The sequence below is a fragment of the Martes martes genome, assembly GCF_963455335.1.
Source record: "Martes martes genome assembly, chromosome: 5".
NCBI classification, from domain to species: Eukaryota; Metazoa; Chordata; class Mammalia; order Carnivora; family Mustelidae; genus Martes; species Martes martes.
In genome coordinates, this window is record NC_137892.1 from 120,236,520 (window position 1) to 120,253,530 (window position 17,011).

At 39.5% G+C, this 17,011-nt stretch overlaps 1 protein-coding gene across 2 annotated transcripts in view; it reads right to left on the bottom strand.

Annotated features, from left to right (window-relative positions):
- Positions 1-9,023: 9,023 nt before the first annotated feature.
- The window catches only part of MRPL22 (mitochondrial ribosomal protein L22), a 38,347-nt gene continuing 30,359 nt past the window's right edge, over positions 9,024-17,011 (bottom strand). The window contains exon 8 of one of the 2 annotated variants that reach the window (XM_080804416.1): positions 9,024-9,190. The gene's annotated coding sequence lies outside the window, so the exon portion shown is untranslated. The remainder of the gene's footprint in view (positions 9,191-17,011) is intronic. The other variant, XM_080804419.1, reaches the window with a different exon arrangement.

Sequence of the window (17,011 nt, forward strand, 5' to 3'; positions counted from 1 at the left end):
TAATAATAAATCTTTCTTTCTAGCAGTGTAAGTCACCCTTCAATCTTCCAAAAATTCTTCAGCCTTTTATTAATCTTCCCAGGTGACCTTAGAATTATATTGTCTAGTTAAAAAAATACTTTTGACATTTTTATTAGAATTGAAATGGCAGAATTATTGAGTTATGCCATCCAAGAATGTGCTATGCCCTCCATTTATTTAAGTCTTCACATCTCCCAGTGAAGTTTTAGTTTTATTTATATGGGTTCTGCATACTTTTCTTATGTCAAGTTTATTCCTAAATATTGTCTATCTTAACATCTTTTTTAAATTGTATTTTCTAACTGATGACTGCTGATTTAAAAGATATGTGCTGATTGTGTATACTGGTTTTATAACCAACTGCCTTATTAAACTCCTTACTTCTAATAATTTTTTGGTTGATTTTCTTGGATTCCCAGGTAGGCAAATATATGCAAGTAACAATCTATCTCCTCCATTCTGAAGATTTTTCTCTTATTTCATTTTGTCTCACTGCTTTCACTCAGCTTCTGGGAAATATTAAATGACTATGGATAGCAGGCATACTAGACTTGTACTTGACCTTGGTGGGAAACACCAGAGTTTCACCATTAAGTACAATGATACCTGGGGCAAATACAGTAAATTTGCTTTCTCAGCAGCCACTCCAGTTTCCTCCTAGATCACACCTGAGAAAGAAAAGAGCAGCCTTTGACATTTGGAAGCTGGTCAGGCATTCAACAGTAAGCTATGTTGTTCTCCTGTTGGCCATAAACCATCTCACATAATACCAGCTCAGACAGGGTCACTCTGAGACCATGATTAAATGAGATAAAGGAAGTCCACACCATAATTTTGTCTAAACAGACAAAAATAAGGTCACTGTGCCACCCACAAAATACCAAACATACCCCTCTCTTGTCTAAAATAAGTGACTGTTAATTCTTTAGCAATGACCTCCTTTATAGTTTGCCTGTATATAAAATTTATTTATTGAGATATTCAATCATAAAATCCCCCTACACATAACTTTGCAATGGCATCCTACCTAGAGTGAATCTTTGGTTCCTTGGACCCTCCACAAATCACCCAACCAAAGGCCAAATCCTGTAATAGGTTCTATCTAACTCCCTCTTGTGGAGGGGTCCCCATGGTTCCATAGGATGTGTGTTCTCCCTCACTGCAACAAGTTCAGAAAATCCACCTTGTGCAGTTATGATTGTGTTTACGGTAGTCTCTGGCTGGAGGACGGGGACATGCTTTAAGAGCACAGAAAATTAAAAAGTTCTTTTCTAGACACCCTTATAGCTACGGTTCAAGTCATGACATTCCTTCCTGTCCATCATCTACACCCATGAGAAATTCAGAAAAGAAAGAGAACAATGTGAGGAGGTGGTCAAAGACTGCGAGAATATGTATTTTAGAAATCACAGTGCACTGACATCTGACCCTTTTAGGGTAGCTACAATGGATCCTGGTATTGAGTCCCTAGCATCATGGGCCTTCTTTCCACTAGAATAGTCCTGTTGTGGTAGAGGGAGTTTGTTTGTGGCTGGACCATCTAGCACATTCCTACACAGGATTCTTTATTTTCTCTGCATGCTTTATGCCCTTTCTCATACCTATTTTTTCATTTGCATTTCTTAATAGGACTCACAGTATCTGTCCATTTCAGGAATTTTTTTTTCTCTTTTCAAAGAACAAAGAGTTAGGAGTGTTCCATTATCAAGTAGATTATGTTTAAATTTTCTTAAAAAGAACAAATTTCTAGTTTTAAGGCAGTAGGATTTTTAAAAGTGGTCTACATAATTCTTATTTGGGAGAATCTACTGAGGTCTTCTTTGTAATAGGCCTGGAATCAATTTTACAAATTGATTTCTAAATCAAAGCCATCTGACACAGGTAAGTATTCTCTGTGGAGTACAAAGTTTAAAATAGTTCTCACAGCTATTGTTATGTAACAAACCACCTCAAACTTCAGTGGCTTGTACTGTAAGAACTTATTACTCTTCGTGAATCGATAGGTCAGCTGTGGTGGTTTTTTATGGTCTCAGCTGGGTTCATTCATGCTTGATTACCAGTTTTTGGTTAGGAAGAGAGCTGTGCTGATGTAGGCTGGGCTCTCTTGTATGTCTAGTGGTTGGCTGGCTGTAAGCTGGGGGCCCAGAACTCTTCCCTGTGGTCTCTCATCCTCCCCCAGCTTACCCTGGCTGTGTCACCATGGCAGAAGCAGAAGTCTAAGAAAGAAAGAGGAAGCACAGAAGGCCTAGACTGGAAACTGCAAACTGTCACTTCTGGCACATTCTACTGCCTAAGGAAGTCACAAAGTCAGCCCAAGTTCAAGGGGTCACTTAATAATAAGAGGACCTGCAAAGTCACATTGCAAGGTGCACGTATATAGGGAAAGAGCAAAGAACTGTGGCCAGATAGATAAACTTAAATCATTCAAATGAGAACTTCTTATCCTGGAGTCCACTATAGATACTTGGGATTTATCAATGACCATCAAGAGGTTTAGAAATTCTCTCAAATTGACTGCAGAATATGTCCTCAATTTGTGTTCTCAACAACCCTTTTAGTTTTAGCTTTTACCCTTTTATATTACTTGGAAGGAGGGCTCTGGCCAGGTTGCCCACATGAAGTGGTGTAGGGACCACTGGGGTCGCACTGGGAAAGAAGCTCTCCTTCCTGGAGTACATTTGGAAGAGGGTATATTGCCTCTCCAAGGACCAAAGACCCTGGAGGTGCCAGCAAACAGCCTTTCAGCAGCAGCAAACAAAGGCACATGCAGAGGCTGGATAACATGGTAGCTGCTTTTGGTGGTACCTCAGCATAGAATCCATGCATCATGCAGGATGGGGGACTGTCTTTTCTGGAACAAAGGGTATTAGAGTCAACGAGCCTCTAACCCAGTCGAGGGAGCAAATCTGAGCAGTGTGGGCTCCTTTAAGATTTGGGGTTTTGAATCCCAGCCACTGGAGATAAATGCAGGAGAGTGGGCCCTAATTTTTCTGTGAGAGTCTCCTGAACTACATAGGGGTAGGTGGGGGGTATGAGATCCCCTGCCCAGAGAGAAGAGACTGAGGTGGTGCCAATTTACCCCTCTACCAACATGGTGGGACATGAGAGAGCAACACAGCAGCCCCCAGTGGAGGTAAGAGCCGCTCAAACCCTGACCTTTCCCCCCTCCCCCCGCCCCGTGCTTGGCAAGTGCTATTTTTACTGGGGCAGGATTGACTCTGAGCCAGCATAAGGGACTTCCCCCCCAGAAGAGCAATGCAGGCAGCAGCCCATGCCCCATGTCTACTGGTCATACAGTGCCCTACAGCATCCCCTTCAGTTCTGGTGGAAATAGGATGAGGTTGGATTTTTTTTTTTCTTTTTTCTTCTTCCTTTGGAATCAGGCTTATAGTTTTTTGTGTGTTTGTTAGTTTGTTTTCTCATTTCCTTCTATCTCTTTCTCTTTTTGGAATTCGACTTCTTTTTTAATTTTTTTTTTTTTTTTTGTCTTTCCTTTTCTTTGGAATCAGGCTTATAGTGTTTTTGTTTTTATTTTTTGAATGTCTGGTTTGTTTGTTTTTTCATTCCCTTTCCTTTTCTCTTTTTGTTTTTGAAGGCTTTTCTTTCCTCTCTCTCTCTCTCTCTTTTTCCTTTTCCCCAGGCCTTTTTCAACCAACAAATCAAACCACACCTAGATGAAGGTCCAGGCACTCCCCACTGCAAGTAAGGAGGAACTCTGCAGAGGATGGACCCATAGGAAAGAGCAGCCAAAACACAACAGCAGAGTGCACACAGTATACACCAGAAACAGTTCCTGAAGTGCCAGGCCCTGGACAGTGTATGATCCTTTTTTAATATAACATCACTCTGAGGTGCAGGAAGTGTAACAAGCTTTAATGATATACAAAAGAAAGAAACTTAGCCAAAATGACAAGATGGAGGAATTCCCCCCAAAAGAAAGGTCATGAAGGTATCACAGCCAAGGACTTCCTGAAAACAGATATAAGCAATATATCTGAATAAGAATTTAGATCAACAGTCAAAAGACTACTAGCTGGACTTAAAAAAAGCACAGAAGACAGAGAAACCCTGGCTATAGACATAAAAGACCTAACAACTAGTCAGGCTGAAATTAAAAAATGGTGTAACTGAGAGGCAAAACTCACTGGATGTAATCTCAATTAAGATGGATGAAGCAGAGGATCAAATAGGTGATATACAAGATAAAATTATGGAAAATAATGAAGCTGAAAAGAAGAGGGAAAAGAAAACTATTAGATCACAAATATAGACTTAGGGAACTCAGAAATTTCATAAAGCAAAATATATCTGTAACACAGGAGTCCCAGAAGAAGAAGAGTAGCAAAAAGGGCAGGTTTATTTGAATAAATTATGGCTGAGAACTTCCCTAATCTGGGGAAGGAAATAAGCATTCAAGTCCAAGAGACACAGAGAACTCCCATCAAAATAAACAAAAACAGGTCAACTCCAAGACATATCCTGGTGAAACCTGCAAAATACAAATGTAAAGAGAGAATTCTGAAAGCAGCTAGGGAAAGAAAGTCCTTAAGCAACAAGGCTAGACACATAGGCTGGCAGCAGACCTGTCCAGAGAGACTTGGCATGCCAGAAATGACTAGCATGATACATTCAATGTGCTAAATGGGAGAAACATGCAGCCAAGAACACTCTATCCAATAAGGCTATCATTCAGACTAGACAGAGAGATAAAGAGTTTCTAAGACAAGCAAAAAGTAAAGGAATTCATGAACACTAAACCAGCTTTGTAAGAAATACTAAATGGGATCCTTTGAGTAGGAAAAAGAGACCTAATGCAACAAAGACTAGAAAGGCACAGAGACAATCTATAGGAACAGGGACTTTACAGATAATACAATAGCACTAAATTCATATCCATCAATAATTACTCTGAATGTAAATGGACTAAATGCTCCATTCAAAAGATATAGGGTATCAGAATGGATTAAAAAAAAAAAAAAAAAAAAACAAGACCCATCTAATGAGACTCATTTTAGACCCAAAGACACCTCCAGACTGAAAGTGAGGGAGTGGAGAACAATTTATCATGCTAACTGACATCAAAAGAAAGCTGGAGTAGCCATCCTTATATCAGACAAACTAGATCTTAAACCAAAGACTATAATAAGAGATGAAGAAGGGCATTATATCATAATTAAGGGTCTATCCAAAAAAGATCTAACAATTATAAATATTTATGCCCTTGAGAACAGCCAAATATCTGAGTCAATTAAAAACAAACTTAAAGAAACTCACTGATGAAAATACAATAATAGTAGGGAACTTTGAAGCCCTACTCACAGCAATGGACAGATCATTTAAGCAGAAGCTCAACAAGGAAACAAAGGTTTTAAATGGCTCACTGGATCAGATGGATTTAACAGACATATTTAGAGCATTCATCCTAAAGCAGCAGAATATACATTCTTTTCAAGTGCACATCTCCAATATTATCCAGAATAGATTGCATACTGGATCACAAATCAGGCCTCAACCAGTACAAAAAGACTGAGATCATACCATGCATATTTTTAGACCACAATGCTATGAAACTGAACTGAAGTTAACCACAAGAAAAAATTTGGAAGGACCATAATACATGGAGGTTAATGAACATCCTACCAAAGAATGAGTAAGTCAACCAGGAAATTAAAGGATTTTAAAAATACATGGAAGCAAATGAAAATGAAAACACAACAGTCCAAGACCTTTGGGATGCGGTAAAAGCAGTCCCTAAGAGGGAAGTATATATCAAACAGACCTTTCTCAAGAAGCAAGAAAGTCTCAAATATACAACCTAACCTTACACCTAAAGGAGCTGGAAAAAAACAGCCAAGGGAGGGGGGGGGAACCCCCACCTAAACCTAGCAGAAGGGAAAAAATAAAGATTAGAGCAGAAATCAAAAACAAAACAAAACAATAGATCAACAAAACTAGGAGCTGGTTCTTTGAAAGAATTAACAAGACTGATAAACCCCTAGCCAGACTTAACAAAAGGAAAAGAGAAAGGACCCAAATAAATAAAATCATGAAAGAAAGAGGAGCGATCACAACTAACACCGCAGAAATACAATTATAAAAGAAAACTATGAGAAATTTTTTGCCAATAAATTGGGCAACCTGGAAGATATGGAAAAATTCCTAGAAACATGTAAATTTAAACTGAAATGAGGAGAAATATAAAATCTGAACAGATCCATAATCAGCAAAGAAATTGAATCACTCATCAAAAATCTCCCAAGAAACAAGAGTCTAGGGCCAGATGGCTTCCCAAGGATATTCAACCAAACATTTAAAGAAGAGTTAATATCTATTCTTTCAAAACTGTTCCTTAAAATAGAAATAGAAGAAAAACTTCCAAAGTCATTCCATGAGGCCAGCATTACCCTGATCCCAAAACCAGACAAAGACCCCACTAAAAAGGAGAATTACATATCAATATCCCTGAAGAACATGGATGCAAAAATTCTCAGCAAGAGAATAGCTAGCAGGATCCAACAGTACATTGAAAGGATTATTCACAACCAAGTGGGATTTATTCCTGGGTTGCAGGGGTGGTTCAACATCCGCAAATCAATCAATGTGAAACACCACACTAATAAAAGGACAAGAATCATATGATCTTCTCAACAGATGCAGAAAAAGCACCCAACAAAATACAGCATCCTTTCCTGATAAAAACCCTCAAGAAAGTAGGGTTATAAGGAACATACCTCAACATCATAAAGGCCATATGCAAAAGACCTACAGCTAATATCATCCTCAATAGGGAAAAACTGAGAACACTTCCCCAACATCAGGAACATGACAGGGATGTCCACTCTCACCACTGTTGTTCAACAAAGTACCAGAAGTCCTAGCCTCAGCAATCAGAAAACAAAAAGAAATAAAAGGCATCCAGATCATCAAGGAAGAAGTTAAACTTTCACTCTTCCCAGACGACATGATACTCTGTGTAGAAAAACCAAAAGACTCCAACAAAAAAATTGCTAGAACTGTTACAAGAATTCAGCAAAGATGCAGGATATAAAACCAATGCACAGAAGTCTGTTGCGTTTCTATAGACCAACAGTAAAGAAGAAGAGAGAGATATCAAGGAATTGATCCCATTTATAATTGGACCAAAACCTAGGTATCCCTAGGTTTTTTATCCCTAGATACCTAGGGATAAAGCTAACCAAAGAGGTAAAAGATCTATACTCTGAAAACTATAGAACACTAATGAAAGAAACTGAGAAAGACACAAAGAAATGGAAAAACGTTCCATGCTCATGGACTGAAAGAACAAATATTGTTAAAATGTTAAAATTGTTAAAATGACTGTACTACTCAAAGCAATCTACACATTCAATGCAATCCCTATCAAAATAACACCAGCATTTTTCACAGACCTGGAACAAACAATTCTGAAATGTGTATTAAACCAGAAACAACCCTGAATAGCCAAAGGAACGTTGAAAAAGAAAACCAAGGCTGGAGGCATCACGATTCCAGACTTCAAGCTGTATTACCAAGCTGTAATTGTCAAGATAGTATGGTACTGGCCCAAATACAGACACCTTAACTCTATGGTCAACCAATCTTAAACAAAGTAGCAATGAATAGCCAACACACACACACATACACACACACACACACACACACACACACACACACACACGACAGTCTCTTCAACAAATGGTGTTGGGAAAATTGGACAACCGCATTCAGAACAATGAAACCGAATCACTTTCCTACACCATACAAAAATAAAATTCAAAATGGATGAAAGACCTAGATGTGAGACAGGAAACCATGAAAATCTTAGAGAACACAGGCAGCAACCTCTTTGACCTTGGCCATGACATCTACTTACAGGAATTCTTACATCTTCTTACATCTCCAGAGGCAAGGGAACCAAAAGCAGAAATGAACTATTGGGACTTCATCCAGATAAAAAGCTTTTGCACAGCAAAGGAAATAACCAACAAAACTAAAAGGCAACCTACAGAATGGGAGAAGATATTTGCATGGGAGAAGATATTTACTAGATAAAGGGGTAATATCCAAAATATATAAAGAACTTATCAAACTCAACACCGAAAAAACAAAAAATCCAGTCAACGAATGGTCAGAAGACATGAGCGGCCATTTCTCCAAAGAAGACATCCAAAGGGGGGGCGCCTGACTGGCTCAGTGGGTTAGGCCTCTGCCTTCGGCTCAGGTCGTGGTCTCAGGGTCCTGGGATCAAGCCCCGCATCGGGCTCTGCTCGGCAGGGAGCCTGCTTCCCCCTCTCTCTCTGCCTGCCTCTCTGCCTACATGTGATCTCTGTCTGTTAAATAAATAAATAAAATCTTAAAAAAGAAGACATCCAAATGGCCAATAGGCACATGAAAAATGTTCAACATCACTCAGCATCAGGGAAATACACATCAAACCACGTGAAAAACCACCTCACACTGATCAGAATGGCTAAAATTAACAACTCAGGAAACAACAGATATTGGTGAGGATGTGGAGAAGGGGAACCCCCTTATACTCTTGGTAGGAATGCAAACTGGTACAGGAACTCTGGAAAACAGTATGGTGATTCCTCAAAAAGGTAAAACCAGAACTACCCTATGACCCAGCAATTGCACTACTAGGTATTTATCCAAAGAATACAAAAACAGTGATCCCAAGGGGCACATGCACCCATGTTTATAGCAGCAATGTCCACAATAGCCAAACTATGGAAAGAGCCCAGATGTCCATCAACAGATGAATGGATAAAGAAGATGTGGTGTGTATATATACACACCACACACACATGCACACTGGAATATTACTTGGCCATCAAATGTGGTGTGTACACACACATACACATACACACACACACACACACACACACACACACACACACACGCAGGAATATTACTCAGCCGTCAAAAAAAATGAAATCTTATCATTCACAATGACATGGATGGAACTAGAGGGTATTATGCTAAGCAAAATAAGTCAGTCAGAGAAAGACAAATACCATATTTTATTCATATGTGGAATTTAAGAAACAAAACAGATGAACACAGAAGAAAGGAAGGGAAAATAAATAGGACAAACACAGGGAGATAAGCCATGAGAGACTCTTAACTGTAGGGAACCAATTGAGGGTTGCTGAAGAAGATGGGGTAACTGGGTGATGGACATTAAGGAGCGCACTTGAAATAATAAGCACTGGGTGTTATATGCAAATAATGAATCATTAAATACCACCACTGTGACCAATAATACACTATATGTTAACTAACTTGAATTAAAATAAAATCTACAAAAAAAAAAAATGTTTTACTTGCATGCACAAGTGTGATTCACCTCCTGATATTTCTTCTCTTCCATCCAAGGTATTTCAAATTCACAGTAGGCTGGTTTGACTTAAAAATAAACAAACCTCTTTCATATAGAGATCTGACCCTTGACAGTTACATCAGACACAGAGACTTAAGAAAAGGAGCCTAGGGGTGCCTGGGTGGCTCAGTGGGTTAAGCCTCTGCCTTCAGCTCAGGTCATGATCTCAGGTCCTGGGATCGAGCCCCGCATCTGGCTCTCTGCTCAGCGGGGAGCCTGCTCCCCCCCCCCCTCGCTCGGCCTGCCTCTCTACTTGTGATCTCTGTCTGTCAAAATAAATAAAATGAAATTTAAAAAAACAAGAAGAAGAAGAAGAAAAGGAGCCTAATCCAGAAGTGTTAATAATGTCACCTACACAATTTTCTCCTGCTTTGGAATCTGTCTGAAAGCTCATCTACTCCAAAAACATTTCCTATTTTAAACCTACATATGTGATTGGGCCCATTCATCTTAATCAACTAAAATCATCATTACAACCTCTGTATTAAAATTAAAAGAAGAGGAGACAAGATGGCAGAGGTGTAGCAGGCTGAGATGACATCAGGTCACAGGAGTTCAGTTAGTTATCAAACCATTCCGAACACCTACAAATCTAACAGGAGATCAAAGAGAAGAAGAGCAACAATTCTAGAAACAGAAAATCGAATACTTTCTAAAAGGTAGGACCTGCAGAAAAGTGAATCCAAAGCGACGGGAAGATAGACCATGGGGGGAGGGGCAAGCTCCCAGCAAACGGCGGAGCAACGGAGCACAAAATCAGAACTTTTAGAAGTCTGCTCCACTGAGGGACATCAGTCCAGAGGCTAAGTGGGGGTGGAGCCCTCGCAGGGACAGCGTGGTGTCAGATCCCGTGGGGTCAGAGAAGGATTGGGGGTATCTGAGTGTAGCAGAGCTCACAGGTATTAGAGCGGGGAAGCTGGCTACAGAGACGGAGCAAAGGAATGAGCTCTCAGCTCAGGGTTACCTTAAACTGTGATCCGTGGCACTGTCAGACCACTGCTCTTTGAGCAGGGACCCCACAAGTGGCAGATCTGGAAAAACCCACCTTCCTTCTCTGGAAACAGGAGTTGGCTGGGTTAGGAGACCCCAAATGGGGCTGTGTGCCAGAGACAGAAATGCTCAGTCACAGGCCAGGTGAGCTCGGAGCACGGCCAGAGACCAGAGAGACGGGAGTGATTGAGTGCTTTTCTCTGAGGGCACACTGAGGAGCTCTCGGCTCCTCCGGGCTGGATATTGGGAGGCCGCCATTTTCATTCCCATTCTCCAGAGCTCTACAGAAAGCTTTTGGGGAAAAAAGCTCCCGAATGCGAACCCGAGCAGATTACTTAGCCCAGCCCTGGCAAGGGTAGAACAATTCTGCTTCGGGCAAAGACACTTGAGACTCACTACAACAGGCCCCTCCCACAGAAGATCAGCAAGAACATACAGCCAAGACCAAGCTCACTGATTAAGGAGAACAGTGGAATTCCAGAGGGGAAAACAAAGCATGGAATTCATGGCTTTCTCCCCATGATTCCTTCGTCTTGCAAAGTTAATCAAATTTTTTTAATTTTATTTTTTTTCTTTTCTTCTTATTCTATTTTTTTAACTTTTACTCTTTCCTCTTTTAACATTTTTCAACTAGTTTATCTTAACAATAACTTTCTTTAAAAAAATTTTTTGAACCTTCATTATTATAGTCATATTTTATCCTTCATTGTATCTAACATTATTTTTTGTATACATATACGGTTTTTTCTTCTAAAAATTTTGGGATACAACTTCCTCTAATAGATCAAAACATATCCTGAATCTACTGCAGGGCTTTGCTCTAGTCTGCAGCCTGAGCAAATTCTCTCCACTTTCTTTTTCTTTCTTTTCCCGACCAACTTAACAACTCCTTTTTTAGAATTATTTTTTAATTTTCATCTTTACAGTCATATTCATCCCTTCATCGTGTTTACCCTTACTTGTGTGTGTGTGTGTGTGTGTATATACATATATATACACACACACACACATATATACATACACATATATATATACTAACATATATTTATATATACAAATTTATATATATATATTTATATATATATATGTGTGTGTGTGTGTGTGTGTGTGTGTATGCTTTTCTTTAAAATTTTGGGAGGTAATTTCTTCTAAGAGACCAGAATACACCCAAAATCAAATGGGTGGCTCTGTTCTATTCACCAGTCTAATATATATATTTTTTTAATTTTTTAACTTCTTTTTACCCCCTGTCTTCTCCCCACAATTTGGGGTCTCTTCTGATTTGGCTAACACACATATTTCTGGGGTCTTTGCCACCCTTTTAGTATTTTACTCTCTTGTTCATATATACATTTATCTGGATAAAATGACAAGGTGGAAAAACTCACCACAAAAAAAAGAACAAGAGGCAGTACCAAAGGCTAGGGACCTAATCAATACAGATATTGGTAATATGTCAGATTTAGAGTTTAGAATGACGATTCTCAAGGTGCTAGCTGGGCTCGAAAAAAGCATGGAAGATATTAGAGAAACCCTGTCTGTAGAAATAAAAGCACTTTCTGGAGAACTAAAAGAACTAAAATCTAATCAAGCTGAAATTTAAAAAGCTATTAATGAGGCACAATGAAAAATGGAGGCTCTTACTACTAGGATAAATGAGGCAGAAGAGAGAATTAGTGATACAGAAGACCAAATGATGGAGAATAAAGAAGCTGAGCAAAAGAGAGACAAACAACTACTGGACCACAAGGAGAGAATTTGAGAGATAAGAGATACCATTAGACAAAACAATGTTAGAATAATTGGGATTCCAGAAGAAGAAGAAAGAGAGAGGGGGGCAGAAGGTATATTGGAGCAAATTATTGTAGAAAATTTCCCTAATATGGCAAAGGGAACAAGCATCAAAATCCAGGAGGCACAAAGAACACCCCTGAAAATCAATAAGAATAGGTCCACACCCTGTCATCTAACAAGAAAATTTACAAGTCTTAGTGACAAAGAGAAAATCCTGAAAGGGCCTCAGGACAAGAGGTCTGTGACACACAATGGTAAAAATGTTAGATTGGCAGCAGACTTATCCACAGAGACCTGACAGGCCAGAAAGAACATTCAGAGCACTAAATGAGAAAACCATGCAGTCCAGAATACCATATCCAGCTAGACTGTCATTGAAAATAGAAGGAGAGATAAAAAGCTTCCAGGACAAACAAAAACTAAAAGAATTTGCAAACACCAAGCCAGCTCTACAGGAAATATTGAAAGGGGTCCTCTAAGCAAAGAGAGGGCCTAAAAGTAGTAGACCAGAAAGGAACAGAGACAATATACAGTAACAGTCACCTTACAGGCAATACAATGGCACTAAATTCATATCTTTCAATAGTTACCCTGAATGTAAATGGGTTAAATGGCCCAATCAAAAGACACAGGGTAGGGGCGCCTGGGTGGCTCAGTGGGTTAAAGCCTCTGCCTTCAGCTCGGGTCGTGATTCCAGGGTCTTTGGATCGAGCCCCACATCAGGCTCTCTGCTCAGCGGGGAGCCTGCTTCCTCCTCTCTCTCTGCCTGCCTCTCTGCCTACTTGTGATCTCTGTCTGTCAAATAAATAAAATCTTAAAAAAAAAAATAAAGACACAGGGTATTAGAATGGATTAAAAAAACAAAACCCATCAACATGCTGTCTGCAAGAAACTCATTTTAGACCCAAAGACACCTCCAGATTTAGAGACGGTGGAAAACAATTTACCATGCTAATGGACATCAAAAGAAAGCTGGGGTGGCAACCTTTATGTCAGATAAATTAGATTTTAAGTCAAAGACTATAATAAGAGATGAGGAAGGACACTTTATCATACTCAAAGGGTCTGTCCAACAAGAATATCTAACAATTTTAAATATCTATGCCCCTAACATGGGAGCAGCCAACTAATAGACCAATTAATAACAAAATCAAAGAAATACATCAACAATAATACAATAAGAGTAGGGGATTTTAACACCCCCCTCACTGAAATGGACAGATCATTCAAGCAAAAGATCAAATAAAGGCCTTGACTGACACACTGGACCAGATGGACATCACAGATATATTGAAAACATTCCATCCCATAGCAACAGAATACACATGAACATTCTCCAGAATAGATCACATCCTGAGTCACAAATCAGGTCTCAACCAGTACCAAAAGATTGGGATCATTCCCTGCATATTTTCAGACCACAATGCTCTGAAGCTAGAACTCAATCACAAGAGGAAATCTGGAAAAAACCCAAATACATGGAGGCTAAAGAGCATCCTACTAAAGAATGAATGGGTCAACCAGGAAATTAAAGAAGAATTGAAAAAATTCATGGAAACAAATGATAATGAAAACACAACCATTCAAAATCTGTGGGACACAGCAATGGCAGTCCTGAGGGAAAGTATATAGTGACACAAGCCTTTCTCAATAAACAAGGAAGGTCTCAAATACACAACCTAATGCTATACCTAAAGGAGCTGGAGAAAGAACAGCAAAGAAAGCCTAAACGCAGCAGGAGAAGAGAAATAATAAAGATCAGAGCGGAAATCAACGAAATAGAAACCCAAAAAACAATAAAACAAGTCAATGAAACTAGGAGCTGGTTCTTTGAAAGAATTAATAAGATTGATAAACCCCTGGCCAGACTTATCAAAAAGAAAAGAGAAAGGACCCAAATTAATAAAATCATGAATGAAAGAGGAGAGATCACAACCAACACCAAAGAAATAGAAACAATTATAAGAACATATTATGAGCAACTCTACGACAGCAAATTTGACAATCTGGAAGAAATGGGCGCATTCCTAGAGCCATATAAACTACCACAACTGAACCAGGAAGAAACAGAAAACCTGAACAGACCCATAACCAGTAAGGAGATTGAAGCACTCATCAAAAATCTCCCAACAAACAAGAGCCCAGGGCCAGACGCCTTCCCAGGGGAATTCTACCAAACATTTACAGAAGAATTAATTCCTATTCTCCTGAAACTGTTCCAAAAAATAGAAATGGAAGGAATACTTCCAAACTCATTTCATGAGGCCAGCATTACCTTGACCCCAAAACCAGACAAAGACCCTATCAAAAGAGAGAATTACAGACCAATATCCTTGATGAACACAGATGCAAAAATTCTCACCAAAATACTAGCCAATAGGATCCAATAGTACATTAAAACGATTACTCACCACAACCAAGCAGGATTTATTCCTGGGCTGCAAGATTGGTTCAACATCCGCAAATCAATCAATGTGATACAATACATTAATAAAAGAAAGAATAAGAACCATATGGTACTCTCAATAGATGCTAAAAAAGCACTTGACAAAGTACAGCATCCTTTCTTGATCAAAACTCTTCAAAGTGTAGGAATAGAGGGTACATACCTCAATATCATCAAAGCCATCTATGAAAAACCCACAGCAACTATTGTTCTCAATGGGGAAAAACTGAGAGTTTTGCCACTAAGGTCAGGAACATGGCATCAATGTCCGTTATCACCACTGCTATTCAACATAGTACTAGAAGTCCTAGCCTCAGCAATCAGCAACAAAAAGAAATTAAAGGTATCCAAATCGGCAAAGAAGAAGTCAAACTATCACTCTTTGCAGATGATATGATATTTTATGTGGAAAACTCAAAAGACTCCACTCCAAATCTGCTACAATTTGTACAGGAATTCAGTAAAGTGTCAGGATATAAAATCAATGCACAGAAATCAGTTGCATTTCTATACACCAACAAGACAGAAGAAAAAGAAATTAAGGAGTCAATCCCATTTACAATTGCACCCAAAACCATAAGATACCTAAGAATACACCTAACCAAAGAGGCAAAGAATCTGTACTCAGAAAACTATAAAGTACTCATGAAAGAAACTGAGGATGACACAAAGAAATGGAAAAATGTTCCATGCTCATGGATTGGAAGAATAAATATTGTGAAAATGTCTATGCTTCCTAAAGCAATCTACATGTTTAATGCAATCCCTATCAAAATACCATCCATTTTTTTCAAAGAAATGGAACAAATAATCCTAAAATTTATATGGAACCAGAAAAGTCCTCGAATAGCCAGAGGAATGTTGAAAAAGAAAGCCAAAGTTGGTGGCATCACAATTCCAGACTTCAAGCTCTATTACAAAGCTGTCATCATCAAGACAGTATGGTACTGGCACAAAAACAGACACATAGATCAATGGAAGAGAATAGAGAGCCCAGAAACAGACACTCAACTTTATGGTCAACTAATCTTCAACAAAGCAGGAAAGAATGTCCAATGGAAAAAAGAGAGTCTCTTCAACAAATGGTGTTGGGAAAATTGGACGGCCACATGAAGAAGAATGAAACTGGACCATTTCCTTACACCACACGCAAAAATAGACTCCAAATGGATGAAGGACCTCAATGTGAGAAAGGAATCCATCAAAATCCCTGAGGAGAACATAGGCAGCAACCTCTTCGACCTCAGCCGCAGCAACTTCTTCCTAGAAACATCACCAAAGGCAAGGGAAGCAAGGGCAAAAATGAACTATTGGGACTTCATTAAGATCAAAAGCTTTTGCACAGCAAAGGAAACAGTCAACAAAACCAAAAGACAACCGACAGAATGGGATATTTGCAAATGACGTATCAGATAAAGGGCTAGTATCCAAAATCTATTAAGAACTTATCAAACTCAACACCCAAAGAACAAATAATCCAATCAAGAAATGGGCAGAGGACATGAACAGACATTTCTGCAAAGAAGACATCCAGATGGCCAACAGACACATGAAAAAGTGCTCCACATCACTTGGCATCAGGGAAATACAAATCAAAACCACCATGAGATACTACCTCACACCAGTCAGAATGGCTAAAATTAACAAGTCAGCAAATGACAGATGCTGGCGAGGACGCGGAGAAGGGGGAACCCTCCTACACTGTTGGTGGGAATGTAAGCTGGTGCAGCCACTCTGGAAAACAGTATGGAGGTTCCTCAAAGAGTTGAAAATAGAGCTACCCTATGACCCAGCAATCGCACTACTGGGTATTTACCCTGAAGATATGAATGTAGTGGATCCAAAGGGGCACGTGCACCCGAATGTTTATAGCAGCAACGTCCACGATAGCCAAACTATGGAAAGAACCTAGATGTCCATCAAGAGATGAATGGATAGAGGCGCCCGGGTGGCTCAGTGGGTTAAAGCCTCTGCCTTCGGCTCGGGTCATGGTCCCAGGGTCCTGGGATCAAGCCCTGCGTCGGGCTCTCTGCTCTGCGGGGAGCCTGCTTCCTCCTCTCTCTCTCTCTGCCTGCCTCTCTGCCTACTTGGGATCTCTATCTGTCAAATAAATAAACAAAATCTTATAAAAAAGAGATGAATGGATAAAGATGTGGTATGTGTATACACACACACACACACACACACACACACACACACACACAGGAATACTATGCAGCCTTCAAAAAAACCGAAATCTTGCCATTTCCAACAATATAGATGTAACTAGAGGGTATTATGGTAAGAGAAATAAGTCAATCAGAGAAAGATAATTATCATATGATCTCTCTGATATGAGGAATTTGAGAGGCAAGGCAGGGAGAGATCATGGGGGGTAG